The sequence below is a fragment of the Numida meleagris genome, chromosome 1 (assembly GCF_002078875.1).
Source record: "Numida meleagris isolate 19003 breed g44 Domestic line chromosome 1, NumMel1.0, whole genome shotgun sequence".
NCBI classification, from domain to species: Eukaryota; Metazoa; Chordata; class Aves; order Galliformes; family Numididae; genus Numida; species Numida meleagris.
The window spans coordinates 168,877,619-168,902,138 of NC_034409.1; the positions used below are offsets into that span (position 1 = coordinate 168,877,619).

Consider the following 24,520-nt stretch of genomic DNA (forward strand, 5'->3'; position numbering starts at 1 on the left):
GGTTTAGGCTATTCTCAAGAACAGCTTTCTTAACATCTCCCAGCAAGTTGACCTAGATGCAGCCCTCAAACGACCGAGAAAGTAAAATTAAGCCTATTGCCTATCAGTCACTGGACACAGCCACAGCTGGGCTCCATGGATAATAACAGCTTAGGCCCAGATCCAGTGTAAGCAGATCTGATTTAGCAAGGGATCATGCTCCGATGGTGTTCGGGTGGATTTGTCTCTCTGCACTGTCCAGCAACAGTGGCTCTTACTTTAACTAGATTTTTTTATATAGTGTTTTTGAGTACTGGAAATGTAGAACATCGGTGTTTCAGCATGTAAATGACCACATAGTATCTGAGCCATATAATAATAACTATTGAACTTGTTAGTACATGGAAATATTTTCTCTCTACTATAAGAAGCGTAATCCAGGACTTTAATAAATCGGAACCTTCATCATCCATCCACTGGTCAATGAGCAGCATGGTGATCTAATTAAACTGTGCTTTGCACCTTTCTGCTCTTTTGTGTTAATCTCTCACTGAGCTCTAGATTAATTTGGCTGTTTACATGCTTTAAAACCCACAGTGGGTTTTGCCTTTGTGTGAGTTTGATGTTAATGCAGAGGAGCCATTGAGTCCTGAGAAGTCGAGGCTGCTTAATTTTCTTGAGATACCACAACACTGTGAGGTTTCGGCGGTTACACCAGTTGTTTTATTTGGGAAACTTTGGAAAATCTGCAGCTGTGACATGATGGCTCCAAGACTCCCGCTTTAATGAGGGACATGCAGATGTCTATTATTCAAAGCGTGAGATAATCATCAGTGTCTGAGCAAATTCAAACTGTTATCAGCTTCTGCTCATTTTATTATGCAATTTCCACTTACTCCATCTGTCACTCATATTACAAAAAGGAGACGCATTGATAAAATAGAGGATTTACATGCTTCCTGCAAATAAAACCTCAATAAACAAACAGTGGCATCTGGTTTCCACAATCGTCCGTTAGAACTACTCTCATCTCTGTCTTAATGCAAGCGTGATCCAAAGCACACCAACATTTGGCAAAAGCCTCTCCACCCTTATAGTCTAGCTCCTGGCCTCCAAAGCCCTGAAGCTACCACAGCCTAAAATGGGCCCCGCAGAACGTCCCTTTTACACCTTCAGAAACTACATTTAGGTCCTGCTGACTTGTGTCTGAAAATGTGCACGCAAATTGGACTTCACAGCTGTGTTTGTAGTGTTTATTGGGTTACGCAGCAGGTACTCATTTTTAACATCTAGAAAAGGAAATGAGGATCTGAAGTAAATTTTGAATGTGCTTAAGAAGATCAGAGGGAAAAAATAAGACTCTTCATCTCACTGAAACAAGGCCTCTTCTCCATCTTCCCATGTTAGTGGTGCTCATGTATCACTTATTCTTGGCTGTGTTTGACGGAGAGGTAGCCTAGAAATGAAGGAACATCCATTAATCCCATACTCCCTCCTACTAATGCTTTAAATCCCACGATGACACCATTGAAAGCCTGCAAATCCCCAGCCTGTTTTCACACTGAAGAACGATGAACCATATGAACGGAGGCCCATGCACAGGCCCCGGGACTTATCCTGCCGGTGGCATGCTGGGGGATGTTTCCACCCAGAGCGTGGCCCAACACATGGAGATGCTGGAGGGTTAGAGTTCACCAACGCATTGAGCCATGACAAAGGCTCCATTCTCTGCTCGAAGTTCAAGATGGGAAAGAGGGAGGGAAGGGCACAATGGGGATGGGGTTGCTGGGAGCTGTGCATTCTCCAGCTGCTGGGGGACGACAGGAAGGACCTGGCTGGGCTTGGATGTGCTGCTATAGACCAAATCTCCTCTCTCTTGGTAAAAGTCTCAGGCTTACTGTTCAGTGTAGTAATAAGCACTGCAATAAGATATTTGCTAAAGCATTGCATTCAAATAACTGGTTATATAATGCCAATATATAATGCATTTCTCTCAAGAGTTCAGACAGAAATCTAACCCAGCCCCCACACTAACTCCTATAAAATCAGGCAGAGGGCTATTGCTCCTCATTTGCAGTGTTTTTTTTGTAGTCAGCCTTTGCCTGCCTTTGTTGCATGGATTGACCTAATTTAGCTCTGCCAGGCAAACAGCTGCCCACGGTTCAGGAGGCAGAGAGCACTCCCCGCCTTTTGGAAAGGTGCTGCAGTGCTACCACATCCATAAGAGGATCATGATAATCTCCTTGGCTGTGAAGTTGATGTTAACTCTTTTTTTACTGGAGAGGTGAGAAAGGAGACCCATGAATAATAAGCTCTTTGGATGTTTTTTTTTTTTTGACATAAGCATTTTGTTTGTTCCCCGGATAAAGCAATATTCTTCTTGAGAACTGAAATAGGATTTGCTGTCAATTAATGTCTTATTTTTTCTACTCTTCATCTCCAGCTTCTTCCATCTGTACATAATCAGTTGCACAAGCTTACCTGAAATATGTCAGATAAGAACTTCCCATACTGAAACTTAGGAAAATCGTAGGATCACAGAATGGCTTGAATTGGAGTGGACCTTAAAGATCATCTTGTTCCCAACTCCCTGCTGTGGACAGGCACACTTTCCACTAAATGAGGTTGCCTGGGACCCCAAAATATTGGTCTTTTTAAGAAAAACGGCAGCAAAGGCAAGATATCTTGTGATGATTTTCTTTTTCTTCTACTGTGGGAAAAAGGGGTCTTTCACAACTCTCCACTAAGTAAAACTCCTAAGCATTTCATTTCTTCTTCGTTGCTCTTAAGTAGCAGACACTTGTGCCCAGTGCTCAGTGTAAGAACTGAGCATGCCTGTTTCTGGACATTTCTGCCAAAAAATATCATCTGAAAATGCTGTTGAAGGGATCCTTCAGTTCTCCTCTCCCCTTTAATAGCTGATGAGCTTCAGTGAAAACTGAGCAGGTATTCCCACAGCTGGAACAAGGGAACGTTAGAATCATAGAATCATAGAATCATAGAATGGCCTGAGTTGAAAAGGACCATAATGATCGCCTAGTTTCAACCCCCCTGCTGTGTGCAGGGTCGCCAACCACTAGACCAGGCTGCCCAGAGCCACGTCCAGTCTGGCCTTGAATGCCTCCAGGGATGGGGCATCCACAACCTCCTTGGGCAACCTGTTCCAGCGCATCACCACCCTCTGTTAGCCCTTCCCTAATGACTTCATAGACTGCTGAATGGACTCACTGGAAATATCCATGAAATCTAGGCATCGTGTTGACCCTTAAACATGCAGGGCTGGACTAGTAGCCCTGTATCGGCTGAGATGCAGCAAGCTCAGGGCAAACACTTCACCTGCCACACATGCACTTACCTTGACCTTCTTTGATTGTCTCTCTCATTGGTATGCGGCAGGTTGTTCCTGCAGACACCTCAGTCCTACTTTCTGACTTAACCTGGTGATTTAGTAAAATATCATGCTACTTTTCTTTCTTCTCACTCCCATTAAAGAACATCTGTGTTATGGCTCTGCTCTGAGGAAGGAGGTCTGGCCGGGGGATTTGCTCTGGGCAGTGAAAACAGGCAAAGGGGTGTCCCTGATTTCATGAGCTGGAGGAAAAAAATAATTGTGTAGTATTCACCAAAGCAGAAGGGCTTCCTAGCAAAGGCAGGATGTAAATGAAGGGCATTGCAGCTTGGAGAACCCTTCAGAAAACAATTGCTTTTCATTCAGACACTTCAGCAAGTGTCCTTGCTATTCACGGACACTACTGACATGAGAACTTTACTGACACTCATCCTCATCATTCGTTTGCAACAGACACTTTCTGCACTTGGGAGGCATTTTGACTGATAGAGAAAAGCAGAACGAGACAGGCAGACTCTCCAGGGAAGGCTTAAATATGATTGGACATGGAAGCCAGTGCTGCTTTTTTATAATTTTGTTAACAACATTGTTAACAAATTGACTATTGTTCGTAGGTCTACCAGAATTGTGTAAAGCTGAATACAAAGCAGCTCCTCCCAGTTCATGGCACAGCAGTCTCTGGGCATATGAGTGCTGGTGTTGTATGGTGCTTCATGCACCTCCGCTTTGAGGCACTCCTTACTGGTGGGTGTCAGTGACTCCTTTTGCCATGGCTCTGCAGAGGAAAGACAAGCTGCACTCCTGGGGTAGGAGGGACATTACACTGCAGACTGCCCACTCAGCTTCACTGTATGGTGCAGAGTCAATAAAGAAAGCTGTTGGTGTCCCTACACCATTCTGCCTTTGGAAGTATCCCAAAACAGCTGAATTATTGTCCACTGAGTAACATGGTAATGACAGAGAGGCCCTCAGAAGGCTCATTGTGCTCATCTTGTTCATAAAGAAATAGGAAACATTGCCTTTGTACAGCTTTGCAGAGGACTTTTTGTAACAGATGATATGGTGAATCTATTTGGTGATTGCCAGCAGCATATTTTCAGTACAGCCGCTAGCTGGAAGGAGCTTCCACCCAGACGAGATTTGGAGGCACTTTCAGCCCCAGCTGGAGTAATAAGTTCTGAGTTGTGATAATGCTCTGTGTGAGTACAGTGCCTGTGTTCAAAAGGAATATTGCAGGGAGACCACCCTTCTTGCCCTGGGCATTAAGCTCTCTTCAATGGTATACATTTCTCACCATGGCAATGGGAATTGAATTTTCCACTCCCTGAGCTCTCCTGGATACTTAAACCAGCCTCATGTAATACTATTGTGGCCAGTGTCATCGCACCACCGAAAACTAAATTAATGAATAAATTAGAACCGCGGTGTTTTGGATTGCTGAATTGCATCCAAGCTTTTTATTGCAGCCATGAACTCCTTTTCTGATGACAGACGGAATGATACTTATTAGGCAGTTAGGCAGATCGTTATAACAAACGAATGTGAGCAGTACAGTATCAAGGCTGTATATCAGAAAACTGAGAAGGGATTATCTTTTAAGAAACCTCTTTCTAATACCAATTGCCTTTTGACTGGAGGGCCCCTTCATATTGCACAACAGTTTATCCTCCCTTATTGATGCAAGTAATCTAAGTTTATGGCTCTTATCACAATCTTTTCCTCCTTGGCCTTTAAACTGCCTTTAATACAGACACTATTCCCACCTTTTTAAAAGTTGGTGCTCCTTTAGCTTTCAGCTTCCATCCTGCTCCTATTTTATATGTCTCTGACTATCCCTCAATGTCAGATTTGCAGCCTTCAGTTCCCTCTTTGCCTCATTTCTGTGCTGTTGTCTCCAAAGCCTTTTCCTCAGCCCCAGGTACCACGCTGCTCCACAGCACTGTGGGTCCCCATGCTCTGCTCACCCCTTTGGGGCTCAATGCGTGCCTGACTGCTGCTTGGATGCCCCCATTCCCACAGTATATCGAGACTGGACTCCTGACCTCGTGGGGTCATTTTGGCTGCAAAGGGGCCTCAAAACAAGGTGATTTAGACTATGGTTTTAATTTTCCCAAGGGGACCCACTGACTGCCTTGGAGGTGGTGGCCCTTTGCCCTTGGCACAGCACTCCTCCTGCCTATCAGTAAGTTGCTTTGGAAAGTTAAAGCTTGCAGAATAAGCATGTAAAAATGAGTTTGGTTCTTTTTGCCAGTGTGGTTTCCTGATCTAGCTCATATTAGCCTGAAACGGCCCAAAGGAAGGGGCAAGATGATGTAGCAGCTGGTAATATAAAGAGAAGCCAGCTACTCCTTTCAGCATCAGCACACCATTCAGTCTGCTCAGCTTTGACATGAAACTCACCCAAGTCCTATTTTTTTTTCCCATTAACCATCGAAAGAGCTGACTGCTTTGGGGAGGAGCTGCCCCGCTGGATGCCCCATTGCTCAGCTCTCTACATAGCTGTGACAAGTGACACTGAATACTCCCTGAAGGCAGGGTGAGTTGTTGTGCTCCGCACAACAGAGTGGACTGTGGTGCCTGTGGATGCCATCGGTGTTTGTCCTGTGCTGCTGGCCCTCACAACACGGTATTTGGTGAAGCTGATGACAGATACCAAGCTTAGATTCTGCTTCACTGCAGGGCCTGCAATGGGAATGAAAGGTTAATGTGGTAGGACAACAGATTATTATGTAGCAGAAGGAAGTGACATTTTCAGATGACGTGAAGCCTGGAGCTAGCTCTGGGAGTGCTGCGGTCAGTGCGCACCCATTAAATATAGAAGTGCTGTGGGATCCCAGAGAGCAGTGCCTGAGTTTTCTCTGCTCTGGATGCCGTGCAGTTCAATGAACTTTCTGTGATACACACTAAATGAGAGGGGGATTCACAGACTGACCCTTTGATTTACAATGAAAGGCATTCAGAAAAGATAGGCGGCGAGGGATGAAACACCTCTTGACAGGGAACTGCATTCAGAAGAGAAAATTGTTCTAGGAGAGCTCTTAAGTGCAGACACTTAACTTCCAAAATATATTTTCCTGGTGAGAGGTAGATATAAGTCTCCATTTAACTGCTCCCCTGAAGTCAGACCAGAGCGATCCATTTGGCTGTGGAATAGTTGCCCAAGGAAGGCCATAAACCTCTATTGCTCAGGGACAATTGAAATTGGACTGGCCACACCGTGGTGTCCAGTACAGATGAGAGCAATGTGCTTCAGGCAACAAGCACCACATATGACCCAAGGAATGAATCCGCCCTCCTGAGGAGTTGGACTGGGTGCAATTTGTTCTTTCCTATCTCCAATTTCTGCAGATTTTCTGGATCTGTTATGATCAGAGACCTGAACACAGAAATCTCTGTTACTTTTTTTTCCTAGTTTAAGCTTTTTTAATTATTTATCTCTTGCCAGCCTCTCATTCCTGACTCTGTTCTTTCCCTCACTCTAGGGAAATAAAAAATATTGGTTTTCTACTGTGTCAGTGCCCAAGCAGCTACTTAAATGCTTGTGGCATTATCCTGCTGGAGCAGTTGAGGAAGAGGTGATGATGGCACAGCTGTGAATAGAGGGTTGCAGGTGGGGAGAAGGAGGCCTTTCAAGCCACCCCTCAGTGACAGCCAGGTGGGAAGCTGGCCTTATTTGGCTTCCTGCTGCTGACCTTACCCTGACACTGTTGTTGTGTTTTTAATGGGAGCAGATTCAGACCCAGACTGTAGACACCAAAACCTTGCCTTGATCAGTTTTCACATAACAGTTTTTTCCCAGGGATTTTTAACCAAAAATAGCAGGTGTTTGTTCTGTTGTTGTTGCCTGCAAACTCCATAAAGCATCTCATGCTTAATTTATGCTTACTTTACTAAGTTAAAAGCAAACGAAAGGTGCACTCATAAACCCTGACGTAGATGATCAGATCTTTAGCTGACAGTTTTGCATCGTTTTCCTGGCACATGTTGCTCTAAATTAGTCTAGGGGGGAAGAGAGTACAAAAAAGATATTATGGTTTTTGTTCATTGCAGGAATTGTCAGCCTGCTGGACTATCATAGAATTGTAGAATCGTTTGACTTGAAAGGGACTCTTAAAGGTCCCCTGCAATGAACAGGGACACCTTCATATAGATCAGGTGCTCAGAGCCCCAACCAGCCTGACCTTGAGTGTCTCCAGGGACGGGGCTTCCAACCACCTCTCTGGGCAAACTATTCCAATGTCTTACCACACTTATCGTAAAAAAACCTTCTTCCATATATCCAATCTAACTCTCTCCTCTTTTAGTTTGAAATAATTTCCCCTTGTCCTATCAGAACAGACCCTACTAAACAGTCTGTCCCTCTTTTTCTTATAAAGCCCCCCTTTGTACCTGCTTATTGCATCCATGGCAGTAGCCAGCCCCTGTTGCTACTGCAAGAGGAACACTTCCCCATATCTCAGCCTCTTCAGATCACAGCTTGATCTGCTGGGTTAAATGGCTAATTGAAGGTGAGTGCTTCAGTGTACAAGTCAAACCTTGTAGTTAATATGGCAGACACTTCTTTGTAGCTGCACACAAAGTCGAATGTCTTTGTTTCTTTTGTTCATTGCCATCCCTGCGGCCACCTATGAAGGACTGCTGAGTTAATTGTGTAATCTAGCAGGACTCAGTGGCAGGGCTTTAACTTCACCACACCTAAGGCATTTGTATTACTCTACCTCTTTTCCTTCTGCTTTCTTCTTTCTGTGCACTCATTCCACATCTATGTTAAGCTGTGTGGAGATACGGAAAGATACTATAGGCCCAGATGTCTGTGAGAACCTCAGACTGTGCAATGAGCTGTGGTCACAGACACCAGGTGGAGATTATGTCGTGGGGAATAACCTTTCATCCTAGTGCCAACAGCTGCATGCTGAGGGCCCAGCACACCACCTGCAGCCTGTGGTGTGCCTGCTCCTGGAGCAAGGGCTGGGGTGAGCTCTGGCCTTGGAAATGTTAGGCTTCTTTAGTTGCTTGTTAGTTTGATTTTCTTTTTAAGTGTTCTCTTTCACTGTTAAAGAGAAGGATAGAAAGTTGAAATGAGTTTAGGTCCGCACTAAGTCTTCTAATAGAATCACAGTTCATCCAATTGCTTGTTTTACTTTTGTCCCAGGCTGCAACACTTCAGGCTTTGTATACTTTGCCTCCTTCTTCAATGTCTCCAAGTATGACACAGTTATTATTTAAGGCAAGAAGTCCCTGTGCCTTTTGGAACTACTACCTCCTCTTCCTCATATGAGGAAAAGAAGGCTTCCAGTGACAGTGTGAGTAACATAATCATTGCATAGGGATGGAACCCGTGCTGGGGCCAGAAGCAGGCCACAGCCTTCCTGGCTCACCAGCTCTCTGCAATGACCATGACAATATTTCTCAACCATTACAGTTTCAACCTTTTTTTGCTTCAGAACTTAGCATCATGTCAGTGAGCGGCAACAATAAAATCCTTTTTCTAAACAGTCCCCCAGAACATGGCAAATATATGTTCAATTCCACTTTTCCTGAATTATTTACTTGGCTCTTTGAGTCCTCCCAGCTGAGGGGCAGTCAGAGCTTTGCTTTCCTCCTAGCCTTCAGTCATGCACTGGTGGTCGGGAAGCTGCACGAGCCCGGCAGAGCAGGCAGGACGAAAAGTGCTTTTTGGGCTTCAGCCTTTTCTGCTTCATTACCATGAAAAGCCTGCAAGTGAATATCCATTCATTTGTATTCAACCTGGTCATTCTGCTTCCAGGCCTCCTTTCTTTTCTGCCGCTGACAAGATGTCACGAGGAAGTGCTTGAGCAGTGACAGTTTGTGTGTCATGGTACCTTTCTATATAAACTTGATTTTTATCTCGTAATGAATCAAGCCACAGGAGTCCAGTCTGGGAAAAGAAAGTGTCCTGACGAAGCAAGCTGAAGCTGGAAAGTTTTTCAGTCCATTTGGAAATAAGAATGCATTACAATGTGCTTTTTTGCTCCACATCAGCCCCCTGTTTTCTCACAAGGTAGTCGGGGTATGAAAAGGGTTTTGCATTATTTATTAGTGTGCCTCTGTCACACATAATGAGGGCTATAAAGTATGTAAGAGTTTATAATTGGCTATCTGCAAGAAGTAATCCTAAGGGGGCTGTGTAAGGATCAAATAAATTATGCTTCATTAAAGTAGTTATGCCAAGGATATTAGAAAATTGTTTTTAGTTGGAGGAAGAAAAAGGAGAAGCAGAAAAAGAGGAAAAACTCATTACCAGACCCACTTCTGTCAAAGCTTTTACAGTTTGAGGCAACATTTCAGTCCTCTTTAAAATTCCTGATGTGTTCAAGATGCCAAAGAAGCAGTTGCCAAGATACTTGTACAAATAATGTGTAAATGGGGTTTATCTAAATTGTTTCATTAATAAACTTTACTAAAGTCTCCCATGCAGTTAAACAGGGATCCCAATTCCCCACTATCCGCTGTTGGCACATCAGCTTTCAGAAATGAAACTTTTATCTTCTCTTCTCAGGGGAATATGAATGCCTGACCCCCCCCTTTCCTGAATCTAATTATTGTTCTGCTAATTCAGAACAAGGATTCAGTGGCAGTGAAATACAAAAAAAAAAAAAGGATGAACAGCCGGACCTAGAAGCTGTGATGGTCTCATTTTAAAATGAACATTTACATTTCAGAAAAGCCATGATGAAAGTGATCTCCATGTTTCTGACTTAGTTAGGGCTCTTCTGATCCTTCTGGAGATAATTTGTGCTACAGCAGAGTTGCCCCTGGAGTACATAAGTTAGACAAGGAAAAGTCTTGTCAGATCCTAGAGGGAGGGAATATCACTCCTTTTAAAGCAGTTACTTGGTATTACTTCAGTTTTAAGCAGAAAGCCAAGTAAGGACAGAGATACAATATACTTGGTTTTGAACAATTTCCAACATTTTCCACCTGTAGATATACACAGCTAAAGACTGTGGGTAAAACTTTGGCTCCACTGAACTCAGTGGCAAAACTCACACGGATTTCATGGGGGCTGGTTTTCCCCCACTAGATCTACATGAATGAATAAGGTTATAAAGCTGGGACTGGAGGGTCACGTGCATTTTTGTGTGCTGGACAGCAGTACTTTGAGATGTCTAAAAATATACCCCATAGCCCTTATGGAGCCATAGCTAATCCAGCCCTTGTCCTAGCCATACGGTGAACTCACATTTTGGAATTCATGGCTAAATTCGTGGGTAAAACTTTTTTCATGAAGAGGATTCAGTTTGATTGTGCCATTTTGCACTTAGCATTATCGTAGCTGTCCAGTGCTCTAGGACACTAGAACAAGTAGCATGTAAATATTTGACACGTGTTGAATGGGTCAAGGAAGGCTCTAAGGATGAGATTCTTAGCAGCATTTTCCAGCAGGCTCCTGTTGCATGAAAAGCACGGAAAGCATGAGCCAAGTGCAGGAACCACAAGCAAGGGAGAGACTGCAGCTGAGCTTCTGTAACTCAACCAGGACAGCCTGCACACCAGAAAGATAGTGCAAGCTCAATTTCTGGGCTACTTGCTGAATGCACAACTCTGTCAAATAGCTTTGGCTTTGAAACATTTGCAGGTGGTTTTATTTGCATCAAAGTAAACACACCACTGTTTACAAGGTCAGCTATTTCAGATCTGGAATATGAATGGCCAACAAGGAGCTAAGTGTACCACAGGCTTAGCCAGTTTTGAACAAGGACTGGAGGTAACAGTTACTACATGAGGAAAAAAGACACTTCCTCCTTAAAGGTTCTGTCGATAGTCTAGGTGCCATAATTCATTGCTTCTGCAGCCATCTAACATTCATCTCATAGATTGGTCATTTTCCCTTTATATCTGTTTTGCTTACATTCTTCCTCAATCCCTGTAGGAGGTCCAACTAATGTTACTATTGCTACTTAGCACTCCTAAGTCCGAATAAAAATGCATACTTATATCTAGCAATTGCATGTTCCAGTCCCCAAGTATTAATCCATTAAGCCAATGATCTTGTAAATTGGAGCAGAAATATTAAGTGCTGGGGATGGCATCCCAGCACTGATAGACTTTTATCAAGGACAGGCTTTATAGCAAAGATGTACTTGAAGAGTCTTTTGCTAATCATAAGCATCATTTCTGAAAAGTTTGTAGGAAGAAAGAATAGTAATGAGCTCTAAGAGCCACACAGCTCATTTTAAGGTTCTGCTAGTTAGTGCTATCATCACCTTCAAGGTCTTCATTTAGTTTGATTTAGCTCTCTTTTTCACTTTTCTTTGCTGAGTGCAATAAGTCTGATTCATTATTTGGTTGATCTGGTTGTATTCTGGCATTGCTTTTAATTTTTTGAAGGAAAAATTCAGGAAAATCAATTTAGTCAGCAGCCACATAAATAGCTCTCTGGATAGAGAAGGCTATATAAAATGGCCAATTCCAGAAGGAAAAACTTGTGGAGAGAAGACAAGGGGAGATTGTCTCAGGCAACAAAAGTCTTCACATATATTCAATGATGCTTCAAGGAGGAAGAAAATAAACTACTCCTTGAGCCCTGGTAGAGGCTTAGCTAAGTCTGTGGTTTGAGGATTGAACTTAAATTGCCACGAGGAAGATTTAGGTTAGACAACACACACAAAAAAAGCTTCTTTTAAAGACACAGAAACATAAGAACAGGTTTTCTTAGAGGAGGATTGGATCTCCATTGTGAGAGGCTTTAAGAAGTGGTTAAACAGACATATATTTTGGGAGGTACAAACTGAGTTTATCCTGACTGGAAGCAAAAGGATGGATAAGACAGCTTCTTCGTGGGATGCTTCCAGCCCAAATTTCCAAGTTTTTTGTGTTTAAGTATGCTCTGTGCATGAAAGAATTTCCTAAATGATACAGGAGAAAGAAAGCAAAAGACTCTCAATGTGATGAGCTGGAGGGTGCACCAACACTACTCTGCTGTCTTGGGATAACTCACAGGTGTGAAGGGGAGAAGAGGATTTCAAGAGGTCAGCAGTTGAGCTCATCGTGGGAGAAGCAAACCCAGTTAGAGTAGAAAGATTTAAGTATGCTTGGGATTCTGATAAGGTTGTCCATATGGATTCACTCTGAAGACGATAAGTGGCAGTGCCAAGTGTTTCTGAGCTGCAGATGTGCAATACATTTGCAAAAAACTACAGCTCCTCTCCAAAATTATGATTTATCACACTTAGTAGCAAACTGAAAAATGGGAACTCTTTGAGAGAAATTGACTTGATAGAGTACTTTTTCCTCAGGAAATTGGGTCAGTTATTGAGCTTGAATGCCTTTGGAAAGAAAGCATAGGAATTTCTATATTTTTCACTTGTTGAATATATATTATATATATATACACACACATATAAATACACATCCACTTATTGGGAAATCATATGAAGCAAACTTTAGAGCATGTAAAGATCATGGAAAACAAACAACGTGATAGTATGGAAACAGGCATTTAGAGTGCCACACAAAAAAAGAACTTTGGCATTTCTCCTGCTGAAAACAAAGTAGCTGAGGATGGGGCTATAGTTGTTTTTAGCTTAACTGGGGAAGCCATACGAATAATTTCACTCAAAGTCTGATATTGTTTAGCCTGGACAGTTTATTTTAATTTTACACTATAATTTCAGCACAAAGGCAAATTGCACTGAGTACACTTATGTTCATACACACATCAATTCATGATCTTAACTGCATGCTAGTGTACCTGGAATTGTGCAAAATGTTTGACACTGTCCCACATGACATCCTGGTTGCCAAATTGGAGAAAAATGGATTTGATGGATGGACCACTCGCCGAATAAGGAATTTCCTGGATAGTCACACTCAGAGTTGCAGTCAATGGTGCAATGTTCAAGTTGAGACATGAGACATGAGTGGCGTTCCTCAGTGTTTGGTTCTGGTACCAGTGCTGTTTAACATCCTTGTAGGTGACATGGACAGTGGGAACGAGTGCACCCTCAGCAAGTTTGCAGACGACACCAAACTGAGTGGTGCAGTTGACACGCTAGAGGGAAGGGATGCCATCCAGAGGGACCTGGACAGGCTTGAGAGGTGGGCCTATGCCAACCTCATGAAGTTCAACAAGGCCAAGTGCAAGGTCTTCCACCTTGGTCAGGACAATTCCAAGCACAGATACGGGTTGGGTGGATAATGGCTTGAGAGCAGTCCTGAGGAGAAGGATTTGGGGGTATCGGTTGATGAAAGACTCAACATGAGCCAGCAGTGTGCACTTGCAGCCCAGAAGGCCAGCCATATCCTGGGTTGCATCAAGAGAAGTGTGACCAGCAGGTCGAGGGAGGTGATTCTGCCCCTCTACTCTGCTCTCGTGAGACCGCACCTGGAGTACTGATTCCAGTTCTGGGGACCCCAACACAATAAGGACATGAAGCTGTTGGAGCAGGCCCAGAGGAGGGCCACGAAGATGATCAGAGGGCTGGAGCACCTCCCCTACAAGGACAGGCTGAGAGAGCTGGGGCTCTTCAGCTTAGAGAAGGCTCTGGGGGAACCTTATAGTGGCCTTCCAGTACCTGAAGAGGGCCTACAGGAAAGCTGGGGAAGGACTTTTTGTAAGGGCACGTAGTGACAGGACAAGGGTAAATGATTTTATACTGGAAGAGGGTAGATTTAGATTAGATATCAGGAATAAATTCTTTACTGTGTGGGTGGTGAGACACTGGAGCAGATTGCCTGGTGAAGTTGTGGTGCTCCCACCCTGGAGGTGTTCAACGCCAGACTGGATGGGGCTTTGAGCAACCTGGTCTAGAGGGAGGTGTCCCTGTCTGTAGTAGGGGGATTGGAACTAGGTGATCTTAAAGGTCTCTTCCAACCCAAACCATTCTGATTCTATGCTCTGAAAGTAGCAAGGTATTTAAAAAAGCTGCTAAAAAGTGTTGCAGCTACTGTAGCAAGCAATAAATTAAACTGTCCCCTCCTTCACCAGTTCCCAAGTATTTCATAACACTTCAGCTGTCTATGACATATCCACTTGAGAGCTCTAAGCTGCAGAAATAAGTGTTTGATGGCTATGGACCTGTGTACCAACTAAGCTGGCGTGTATGTTTTTAAAGAGTAGAGGGAGGATTAAGCCTGTGAATCACCAGTGAGAATAGTATAAAGGGAAAGATGATTCTCAGCTGTGTTTGGTGCCTACCACTGACTTTTACAGCATTATAGTAGTTTATCTTTCTAAATTTCTTTTCTGCAGAAGGGGTTTCCAAACTCCTTTGATTCAAGAGGCCTTGCAGACTGTCCAGTAGCAGTGCGGAACCATGTGATTATTTTTACTAGATACAGATTGTTTCATTGCTTGTACAAACTTGCTTGAAAGTACAGCATGGTTTGCCAGGGGATCTGCAGTCAATGCACTTGAAAATGCTATTTTTGAGGTCTTGACCATGGCAGAGATTTTACTAAGATGCGCAGTAGCATCTTAGTGGATCTTCCAGTAATCCATGGTTTGTGAACAGCTCAACTGAAGTAAAATATCCTCAAAGATAAACAATAGGAGTCCTCAAGATTGATAAAGAGGAGGCCTGGTATGTAGTATTCCGCAACTGGATATATGCTTTGCATCAGTTCCATCTCATTTGGGGGACCTGCCACCAAAGTGAAGGAATTAGCTGGGTAGATTTGTTGCTTTATCCAGCATCTACAAACTATTATTTTATACAGATTATTGGCCTAACAGAAACAAAAACCCATTCTGTGGGATTTAACCCATGTCTTTATTTCCAAATACCAGCATAATCTATAGGTAACATCACTGTGGTGGTGATGAGGGGAGTTGGGCTGAATTTCTGCTTTTCCTTAAGGCTTTTCCTTAGCGCTTATAAACAATTTTAGTCTACCAAGTTTCTGTTGAACAGGTGTGGCAGTGCCTGCCTATTTACCCATTTTGTCCACTTAGGCATCTTCACGGACACAGAACACATTTCCTTAGTTCTCTCCTTATGGTCCTCCATGGAATCAGTTTGTGTTCTGGGAAGTCCTTAGAGCCTAGTGCAAACTTTCTGGCTGGTTTTGTCTGGACACCAGTTGCTATCAGGAGTAACGTTAATGAAAGGGAATATACCTTAACTACTATGACTACATGGAGTATTCTGTAGCTTGAGAAGATAGTTATTAAGGTACTTCTTATTAATTATATTAGGCATCCTTGTGTTTCTAATGGAGTGATTTCTATTTAAATACACTGTGTCATATGCCATATGCTGCTCTAGACTCTGAACTGTCAAGTCTTTGATTCTGAGCCACAAAACGATGGCATGAGCACACAGATGGGTTGTCACATCGAGAAGTCTGATGGCATGTGATAACTATCAGGCTTTTTTTTTTTTATTCCCATAATATACAAGCAGTGATCATGGCTTGCCAAACAAAATGAGCTGACAGTCAAACTTCAGAGTGCTCTCTGGAGTTCTTCAAGCGTTTCAGTTCCACTTTGCAGTTCACTCTGCCTTTAGCTGGAACAAGTCACGTCTTTTCCAGGACAAGAGATGTCAATCATTGTGTATCTTTGTAACAAACTCTGTGAGAAATGACGCAGAGACTCACCAAAGGCAGTCCTGAGTAGTGTAGATTGGTGGTAGCAGTTGAGACAGGTAAGGGCCATTCTGAAGCAACAACTTGTTTCCATAGCGATAACTTCCTTTTAAGATACAGAATAGAGGTTTACACTTGAGAGCAAGATATTCTTTCTTTTAATCTTCTCCTCTCCTCTAACTTCCAGGTCACTTTCCATAAAGGAAGGAAGAGTTTATGACAGGAATTGAGGTATTTGCACGTTCAGGGCAGAGTGAGGGCAGAAAGATAGAAGATGAAGTACAAAATAAAGCATAGGTAACTTGAGGCAGGATTTAATTGTGTATTCATACAGTTTTTGAAGGTGTTTACAGTACAGATATTTTCCCCTCAGGTAGGTTTCTAAGCTTACATTAAGATCAACAGATAAATACGGTGAAATTCATTAGAAGCTACATCTAGATGCTTTCTGCTATTAGAGATACCCTGGGGTCCAGAAGACCTCTGCTTGGGCTGGCAGGTGTGACAGAGGACTCACGGGAGCCTTGCACTTCTCTGTACATGCAGCTGGAGACCAAGTGAGATGCTGAACAGTGCTTTAACTGACAGAAGTGACTGTGTTTGGACAGCCAAATCCCACAAAGAGTCGGTATTACCAGTGGAGCACAATTCGGTGACTGACCTCATTTGAGATGCCCTCTGCCATCCTTCCTCCATCTGCCAGTCCAGGGGGGCCAGGCTTTCCCAGGTGGTGCTGTGTCATGTCTTTCAGTCCCATGTGAATATCTTTGCTGTCTTAGAGTTAGGTAGACTTGGATGTGTTCTGGACATAGACCAATTTGTATGTGTTCTTTGAGCTGCAAAATATAGCTTCTTAGACTCCTTCCTCTGCTCTTACTAACAAAGGCCTAAATTAATGTGCTTGTGCAGAGGTGTCTTTACAGGTTTAATATAAACCATGTGTGAAACTAGCTCCCTGATCAAATGTTTGTAGAGTTCTACACACGCATGACTTGAGCCTGACTGCCTTTAGCTGAAGCACCTGAAAGATGGAAAAACAGATTTCTAGAAGTCTTGGAGGTAGCAGGGGATATCAGGAGGTCATACAGTTCAACCTTCTGCCTAAAGCAGGACCAACCTTTGATCATGAGCATGAGAACCACTTTCTTACTTCCTCTTTGGAAAACATAAGCTGCTAAGTCTGGACTTATCCAAACTGCTTAGTGCTGTGCCTTGTGGCTAAACACTGGAGGGTTCATGATATCTCCCTACTTACCTCATCTATGGGGGCGTAACTAGCACACATTAAATGAATCCCTAAGGAGAATCATAGAATCATAGAATCATAGAATTAGCTAGGTTGGAAAAGACCTACAAGATCACCTAGTCCAACCATCCACCTACCACCAACAACCCCTCTAAACCATGTCTCCCAACGCTATATCTAAACGTTTCTTGAACATCTCCAGAGACGGTGACTCAACCACCTCCCTGGGCAGCCTGTTCCAGCATCTGACCACTCTTTCAGAAAAGTAGTATTTCCTAATGTCCAGCCTAAATCTCCCCTGGCGCAACTTGAAGCCATTCCCCCTCGTCCTGTCACTAGTTACAAGAGAGAAGAGGCTGACCCCCAGCTCACTACAACCTCCCTTCAGGTAGTCATAGAGAGCGATGAGGTCTCCCCTGAGCCTCCTCTTCTCCAGACTGAACAATCCCAGCTCCCTCAGCCGCTCCTCATAAGGCCTGTGCTCCAGACCCCTCACCAGCTTCGTCACCCTCCTCTGAACACGCTCCAGGGCCTCAATGTCTTTTTTGCAGTGAGGGGCCCAAAACTGGACACAGTACTCGAGGTGGGGCCTCACTAGGGCTGAGTACAGAGGGAGAATGACTTCCCTACTCCTACTGGCAACACTATTTCTGATACAAGCCAGGATGCCATTGGCCTTCTTGGCCACCTGGGCACACTGCTGGCTCATGCTCAGCCGAGCGTCGACTAATACCCCTAGGTCCGTTTCCTCCATACAACTTTCCAGCCACTCTGCCCCAAGCCTGTAGCATTGCCTGGGGTTGTTGCGGCCGAAGTGCAGGACCCGGCACTTGGTCTTGTTGAACCTCATTCCGTTGGCTTCAGCCCAGAGATCCAGCCTGTCCAGATCTCTCTGTAGGGCCTCTCTACCCCCAGGCAGATCTACACTTCCTACCAGCTTGGTGTCGTCTGCAAACTTACTGAGGGTACTCTCAATGCCCTCATCCAGGTCATCAATAAAGACATTGAAGAGGACAGGCCCCAGCACTGACAAATGGGGAACACCACTCGTGACCGGTCGCCAGCTGGATTTAACTCCATTCACCACCACTCTCTGTGCCCGGCCCTCCAGCCAGCTCCTTAACCAGCAAAGAGTGTACCTGTCCAAGCCACAGGCTGCCAGTTTCTCCAGGAGAATACTGTGGGAGACAGTGTCAAAGGCTTTGCTGAAGTCTAGGGGGACCACATCAACAGCCTTTCCCTCATCCACCAGACGGGTCACTCGATCATAGAAGGAGATCAGGTTGGTCAAGCAGGACCTGCCCTTCACAAACCCATGCTGGCTGGGCCTGATCCCCTGTTTGTCCTGCAAATGCCGCGTGATCTCCCTCAGGACAATCTGCTCCATAACCTTCCCCACAGAACACCTGGTGATGCTAGAACCTCTCATATCTAAATGCCTACATCTAACACTCATTGTTAAGAATAAATAGCTATGGTGCAAGGCTTTTTTTTGTTTTTATTTTTCCCAATTTGAACCTTGATTTCTCATCCCCTGGAACCTGTGGAGCTTCTGTCTGAAGGATGCCCTACGTGGTACCAAATACTTGCATCTTCATTGCCTGAGAGAGTGAAGAGAGAGACTGTGCAATCTGATAGTAAGGGCGTCAGCCTGGAGCCCCTGCTTCAGTGGATATTCATTCTCTTATCTCTTGGTGTGGCCTCTGGACAGCCTCCAGTATCTGTCAGGGGTCTGTCTTAGCCTCACTTAGCCATAACCAAGAAGATTAAACTTGCACAAACAGCTGACTGTTTTCTCAGATCTCTCTAAAGCTCCATGCTTGTGAATAGTGCTGTATAATAAATACTAATAAAGGAGTTTTTAGTGAAATATCCAGCAGATGCTGTAATTCAACTAGTTCTCAAAAATCATATTACTCCTCCTACTGTATACATAAAGTAGGATTAAACTCTTGGGTATTCTATTACATAGTGCCAACCCATGCAGACTGTGGAATATATTTACTGCTGCTTTATAAAATCTAGCTGCAAGAAGTACTTCAGGGGGTGATTTTCAGTGGTTGAAGTGGTAGGAGCTGCAGCCTCCCAGAACCCCCTGCACCAGCACTGATTTTGAAGGGCTTTGAATATGGGGCTGAATTTTTCCCTTTCATGGCAGCAGCTGTTACTGCCCTGCCACTTGTGCTTTTAACAAATGACTCTTACTAATTCACTTCTGTTTATTAGCAACTCTGTGATTTCTCCACTCTTCCCACATCTACGTTTCTTTTAGGTTTCTTCTGTTTCCAACCTCCATTTTCCGATGCCTTCAGCACTGTTTTAAAAAATCCCAAGGATAACTAAAGCAGACAGAGCCATTACTCTGCTACTTGGTGTGTAGCAACAGAGCATCTCTGGGTGAGGATTTCCCCCTCCAAGCATGAAGCACCTCTGTAATAATGATCAGCTAGGTGATACTCCCAGTTAGCATCACAGCTCTTTGCTGAGCTGTGTGTGAGAAGCTGGCATGCTTTCCTAGTGTTCTGTTCTCTGTGAGTTTTGCAGTTGTACTTATCTTTCACGATGTTTTGCATCCAGGGTCTCTCTAGCATCCTGTTGTGGCTAAGCCTGTGTCAGAAACACCCTGACCTTGCGTGAAGACCTAAATCGATTTGCCCATTCCCATCCCATGACCCTTGTGAAGAGGACTGGAAGTCCAGGGCAGCATAAATGCCATCTCCATCAGTGTACTGCTTTCCCCACCACTCTCTGTGCTTGTGATGCCTGGCTGGACACCCAGACAAGCGACTCCCTCATTGAATTCCTTCACATTGTATGCAATTGTAACCTCTGCAGTTGTTGCTTGGTTGCAGCTCCTGAAGACTTCCCTGAGCAGGAACCTCAGAAACTGTTTCTTCTACGTATTTCAAATCATGATTTTTAACATACTCATTTTAAACTCTATTGTTTGTTGCCTGAGGTGCATCTCAAAACAGCAGATAGTCTTCATGTGCCAGCTCACTTTTACTCTTATGCTGTGGGCTCACTCTTCTAGCAGGTAAATGCTTTAAAACCATTATGGTGAGGAGAGTTTTTAAGTCACAAGAACCAGAGAGCCAAAGTCTGTGCATCATTGAAAAATTGGTTTTGTTTTGCTTGTAGATATTACTGTACCTTCAAGTGACAGATGGGAATGTGAAAACTTTTTATCATCCTTGAAGGTTCAGAGCAGCTAATAGAGAAAAAATGTGAAAGGAAAAATCATCATTGAAATGGTCTTGAAAGGGATGACTTCCAAATTATTGTCTGTCAGCTTCTCCAGATGGCCTGAATATCTGTCAGATCTGAGCAGCACTCATTAGAGATGCCGAGGAAAATAAAAAGTTCCTTTTTGGTCAAGACCAAAAACAGAAGGGGAAAAATTAGAAGAGAGGAGGAAAGAAAGGACAAACATATTTTAAAGATGAATTTTCCTGCTTGAAAGGGGCTGCACAGAAGGCACAAAAGGTTCTGGTTTTATTTTCTCTCAGCTGTGGATGGATCATGCTTTTATGTTTGTAGGTGTGAATCCTCTGTGGGTTTCCACAGTATTTCTGGGCTTCTTCCTGGGGGAGAGTTGTCCCAGGAGCTCAGTGCTCAGCTGCTGGCCATGGTGCAGGCAGTCCCTCTGGCTGGTAGAGGATTGCTGTAACTGGGATGTACAAAGAGGAAAACAGCTTTCAGTGCCCATCTAGAAAGCACTGCAGGCTCTTAAAAAGGACATAATCAGGGAAAATCATCATTGGTTCTGTTCCCATTTGAAAACGCATTTTCTAGCTGCAGGACTTGGAGGCTAAGTCTGAAGCTAAGTGCCCCATTTACTGCCATAACAGCCTCTTTGTATTGATCAAACTGATGGGTTTTCCCTTCAGATTTATCTGAATTCCATGCAGGGGAGAAGGAAGGACACTAGGGAAGTTTTAGCTTTATTTAACAGACTTTTGGGGATGCAGTGAGCAAATGGGCCAGCAAAAACAAAAACAGAAATGTGGCAAGCAAGAATTGTGGCAAGCCATACTGTGGCTTCAAGAAGCAAGAAGCAAGGGAAAGAGCTGAGCCTGTAAAGCAGGAATTGCAAGCTATGGACTGCTAGGAGAGTTACAGACAATTAATTTATGGTGTGATGCCTGCAAAAGTTGTGGAGGCACATCACCTCTTTGAGTGAAGGCTCCCACTGAAGCAGTAGGAGCAGCCTGAGGACTGCCAGCCACAGGGATCTGCAACCTTCAGTTCTTGTGCATTGGCTTTTCCCCATCACTGTTGGCCTTTCTGAGTGCAATGATGTAGACAAATCTGGTTAATGTCTCCTGTTTTATTAATCCTTCTGTATTTATTGTTTGAGAATTGCTGTTCCTGAGGCTATTAATAGTGGTTGATATCTTACCTCTTGGAACAAGCTGATTGCTACATGCCACAAATCATGTCTTTATCACTTCAAAGATGAAGCCTTGATCTGTGCCAAACCACTAATGTAATTACTGTCCCTTTCCCGCCACCCCCTGCTCAGCAGCATCAGCCATATGCATAATTGCCACATGCAATTATTTTCAATCACACCTCCAGACAAGCAAGATTGTCTTTCAGATGCTAAGTGTTACTAAAGTATGATCATGCATTATTCCTGCAGCAAGAGTGACAGTTGGGGCAGTCTGGGAAGGACGAGGATCACTCTGGGTAGTTTACTATTGAAGCATCCACTCCCCTGGTTTGTAGTTTCACAGCTCGTAGGACCTGGGGACTCCACTCACTTAAGGTCAGCCAGGAGGGCTCTAACAGCCAAAGGTAAAGTCACAGCAGAGACCATAGGGCAGAGCATTAACTCAGTGTTTTTAAAAACTCCAATGTTCTGCATTGTGAGAGTCTGGACAGCTCCTCATTTAGCATATAGGCTGGTTTTAGCTCACTTTTTGAAGATATCCAGCTCCTTTCACGAACAATACGAAGAACCAAAATGGGCTAAATCTTGGAGCCAAGCACTTAATTCCAGCTTTGCATTGCTGAAATTGGCTGTGTTTAAGTCATGATGCTTGCACGCTTGCAACAGCAGTATTTCACAGATCCTCAGGCTCTGTGCAGTGTTAAGAAGCTCTTTTCCTTCCTGAATGTAAAAAAAAAAAAAAAAAAAAAAAAAAGAAAAAAAGAGAGAGAGAGAGAGCACATGGTGCAGCATCCCAAACAGCAGCCAAGTGCCACCAGCACCTCCACTGCCACTCGGCCTCATGCCCATCCATCTGGCACCTCTGAGCTGCAGTCCCTTTGGTGAAGCTGCTGTTTAGGGACCTGCTTATTTCCCTCCCCTTTGTCTTTCTTTAATCAACTGCAGTGGATAATGAAAGATGACAGATGATGGTAATTACAACACAGTGGCTTTTTTCCTCCCCTTTCTTATGGAATGCTCTAGGCGTCCTAAGCATTTTAAGCAGCTGTAGAGATGGGTGTGGTGTCCTGGGTAGCATAGCTGGCTAAATTCATTAACATAGGGCAGGCCAGGGTGTGACTCAGGAGCTAAACCAGTCACCTCTCTCTACTGAAGCAGCAAAATTAGCTTAATGATTTCCGCTGGGTTTGTGGCCCTTGTATTTAACTTAGACATTTAAATGGAAGTTGCAGCTGTTCCACAGAATCTACGGTCTCTGATTAAACAAATTGGCTGTGAGCACGTGTATGGATTATTAGAGATAATAGCATGCAGTCTTTTTGCTTTCCCAGGGTCTGATCTGCACATTTAGTTGCTTACAAACATGAGTGGATTGTCTGGAAGGGGAGGAAGGGGCTGGAGGGCTTTTATCCAAGTCTTATTAATGTCATGAGCTTTTGGCACACTCCACACTTGTATTCCATAAAATAAGGGAGTTGAAAGGCCAGTTCCCAGGTTTGCTGCCCATTTAGACTGTGATGGCCCCAGCTTTGTTGCAGTCCTGCAGAATGCTACTGAAAGCAACGGGACAGATCCGCATCATTGTACACACACAGTCGTGAAGCTTTCTGAGCTGGTCTGCCTGGATATTACTGCTGGCACCAGGCAGCCCATGGGATGTTACTGACCCTGGAGGTGTTTAAGAACTGTATAGATGTGGCACTAAAGGACATGGTTAATGGGCATGGTGGGGATGGGTCGGTGTTGGACATAATGATCTTAGTGGTCTTTTCCAGCCTTAATGATTCTGTAATTCTATGATTCTGTGTCACAGCCAGCATGGGGCTGCCACTGTCCGTCAGCTGTCTTTCATGTCCGGGTGCTCATTCTCTCTTCCCCAGCCTTTCCTATCATCAGTAGTGAAGTTCCTTCTTGCCCCATAGGTCCTGCCCACTCCTAGCACATCAGCCATGCTGTAGTAACCATTTTCCAGTGCCCTTCTTGCTCTAAAAATTCATATGAGAATCAGCTGTGTATTTTTGCAAGAATCTTAAGCTGTCTTTAACAGTTTTGAGTCTATATTTGTTATAAGAAGCCTAAAAGGCCTAAGTTCTCTTGTGTGAGAAACACTCTTCCAGAGAACATAATGAGAAGGCACTCTTATTTACGTGGATCGTACCAGCTTCTGTCAGCTCTGCAGCCCTGGGGAAAATAATCAGGTGATACTGTGGAAGCTGGTAGTGAGGAGACTAGAAGCAACCAGATCCAGGTCAGGCGAAGTCCTGAAAAGTCTGGCATTCATGTGGCCTTAATTGCTTTTTTGCCTTTACAGCTGCTGAGTGAATGTTCCACTTGAGAGTGGCTGCCTCGATGATTTATTTTCTATAATGCCATGTAGGGATGGAGAGAGGAGCAGGCAGTGTCTGCTCAACAAGTAAAAGAAGTAGACTAGAGTAGCAAGAAGAAGATCTAAGGAGTGAATATTGGGCCCTAAACAGGGGCAGGTGTGCTTGGAGGGGCAGCTGTTCCTTTGCTAACAGCTAAGGTGCTAAGAGCTCAAAACATCTGGAGAAAGATAGGATACAGCTTCTTTGAATCTTTAAGCAAGTCAAGAAAATAATGAAGTGATTTCTGTATTTTACAGTAGTGTCAGCAATATGAAAAATGGAGGTATCATGAGGATAGAGGCTGTAGAAATGCACATCTAAGCCCAGGCCCTGAGCCAGAATCATTTTCAGGACTCTTGGCAAACAGGTGTGATATTGACAGGGCCTCTGTCACCACACCCAGGGCTTTGCTGCACTAGGAGCGTACCAACAGGGGTGCCTTGCCAGTAAGCCTGTTGTCTTAATTCTTTTTGTCAGGAGAAGAAAAGAGAGGTGGTGGGGCTTGCCCAAAGCTTGCCAGCAATGGCAGTAGGGGTTGAAACTCTGTCCCCGTCTACCTAACAGGTAAAAGACGCTGCTGAAAACCCACACTGCCAACTTTCTGGGGACTTGTCTGCCTTTTCATCCCTCAA

The 24,520-nt window shown here is 44.0% G+C and overlaps 1 protein-coding gene across 2 annotated transcripts in view; it reads left to right on the forward strand.

The window, feature by feature from the left end:
- The window catches only part of LHFP (lipoma HMGIC fusion partner), a 138,600-nt gene that overhangs the window by 97,957 nt on the left and 16,123 nt on the right, over positions 1-24,520 (forward strand). The gene's annotated exons all lie outside the window — the stretch shown is intronic.